The following is a 2,360-nucleotide window of genomic DNA, read 5'->3' as shown; positions in this document are numbered from 1 at the left end:
TGAATTATTATGCAGACAGAAGTTCTGCGGATTATTATTGAATTATGTGGACATGATAATTGCCACCGTTGAATTATGTGGACATGATAATTGCCACCGTTCAATTATGTGGACATGATAATTGCCACCCTTGAATTATGTGGACATGATACTTGCCACCATTGAATTATGTGGACATGATATTTGCCACCATTGAATTATGTGGACATGATAATTGCCACCATTGAATTATGTGGACATGATAATTGCCACCAATTGATGTGAATGTTATGTATCGAGAGAATGATTTTTATACACAGATTATGTGTATTAGTTTTTGTGCACGAGATATGTGTACGGTTACTAAGATTTATGAAAAAGGATTTCGTACACGAGAAAGGTGTACTGTATTTAAAAGATATCGCATGTACATTACAGGTGGGTATAGGATTCGGGCCCATTTGTACCATGCAGGATTTAAATCTTGTGGTCTATCAAAATGATGAATTTTATTGTTTTATAATAAACCTATGAACTCACCAACCTTTTGGTTGACACTTTAAAGCATGTTTATTCTCAGGTATGAAAGAAATCTTTCGCTGTGCATTTGCTCATTTTAAAGATATTACATGGAGTCGTTCATGGCATATAGAGGTCTGGACCTCGCAATGGGACCAACTGTTGAAGACTTCATCCAGATGGATTAGGACGGGTCACTACCGCAACGGCGTAAGGTAACGACGTAAGGTAACGATGTAAATATATATATTATATATATATATATATATATATATATATATATATATATATATATATATATATATATATATATATATATATATATATATATATATATATATATATATATATATATTATTTATATATAATATATAATATATATGTATATATGGGCAGGATCAATGGGGAAGTAACCAATCGGGAGGGAGCGGAGGGAAGCAAATTTTTTTTTCGTTTTTTTCTGGAATTTTTTTCAGGCATCAAGATCACACGAAAATATGAACATTTAAAAAAGACACTTCGTGATGAATGTTATTATTTAGGCGGGAAAACGATCGACAAAAATAACATTCAAAATAATATTGATCGTGAAGAATGTTAACGTTTATTTTCATGTTTTGTGAAGTAAAATTTAGCCCGATTTAGAGTTTAGGGCTTAGGGTTTGGTGTTTTGGGTTTAGTCCTTCACCCAAAACCCCAAACCCTAAACCCTTAACTCTAAACCGTTCGTGTTAAAAACTCAATCTAAATCCTAAATCTAAACCCTAAATCTAAACCCTAAACCCTAAATTTCTAAATCCTAATATCTAAACACTATAAACCCTAATATCTAAACCCTATAAACCCTAATATCTAAGCCCTAATATCTAAAACCTCAACATACGCTCAAAAAATACGATAATTGTTATATATTACTTCTTCGAGCGTTTTTCCACCAAAATAAAAATATTTATCACAAAGTGTCTTTATTAAGTGTTCATATTTTCATCCAATATATAATGTTCGTGAACAAAGTTTTTTCAAAAAACAAAAAAAAAAAAAAATTGCTTCCCCCGCTTCCCCCCGATTGGTTACTTCCCCCTTGATCCTACCACTATGTATATAATATAATTATATATAATACTGTATATAATATATATATATATATATATATATATATATATATATATATATATATATATATATATATATATATATATATATATATATATATATATATAAATGAATTAATAATTAAAATAAATATATAAATTAAGTTTTTTACAAAATTATATTAAATACGACGGGTATTTGCGGTGAGGGTCGCCGCAATTGTAATCCCACCAAACTTTTCGCGAGAATTTCAAGTTTCCCTCTTTTTGAATTATTTTATTCGGCTACTATAAAGCGGCGACACTTAAGCTTTTCTGCAGCGAGCATCGCTGCAAAAAAAACACAGAAAATAATACAGCAGCTGCAACACTGTTCTCTTCTTCACTTTAACACCTACCAAAAACTCTTCACTCCCGGTGATTTTGAGTTCCAACCAACGAATTCCATCTTTTTCCACCTAATTTCTTCACCAATCTTTCATCTAGGTTAGTGATTTCTATATCTTTTTTGTTTTTTCTAATTTTTGCTAATATTTTGGATTTGTTCAATTTTTTTGTTTAATATGCTATAGTTGCTTCTTTAAACTTGTTTCCCATGTTCTATTACACTATAATTCCGATTTACGTTGTTAGGGCTGTTAGTTTTTTGTTGGATAATTGTTAATGTTGAATATTAAATTAGGAATTTGTAAGTTGTATGCTTAATAATTTTGATTTCATGTGCATGTTAGTAATTTGTATGTTGTAAGTTGTTAGTTAGATATTTGTAAG

The sequence above is a fragment of the Rutidosis leptorrhynchoides genome, chromosome 4 (genome assembly GCF_046630445.1).
Source record: "Rutidosis leptorrhynchoides isolate AG116_Rl617_1_P2 chromosome 4, CSIRO_AGI_Rlap_v1, whole genome shotgun sequence".
Taxonomy (NCBI): Eukaryota; Viridiplantae; Streptophyta; class Magnoliopsida; order Asterales; family Asteraceae; genus Rutidosis; species Rutidosis leptorrhynchoides.
This window is presented reverse-complemented; position numbering follows the sequence as displayed.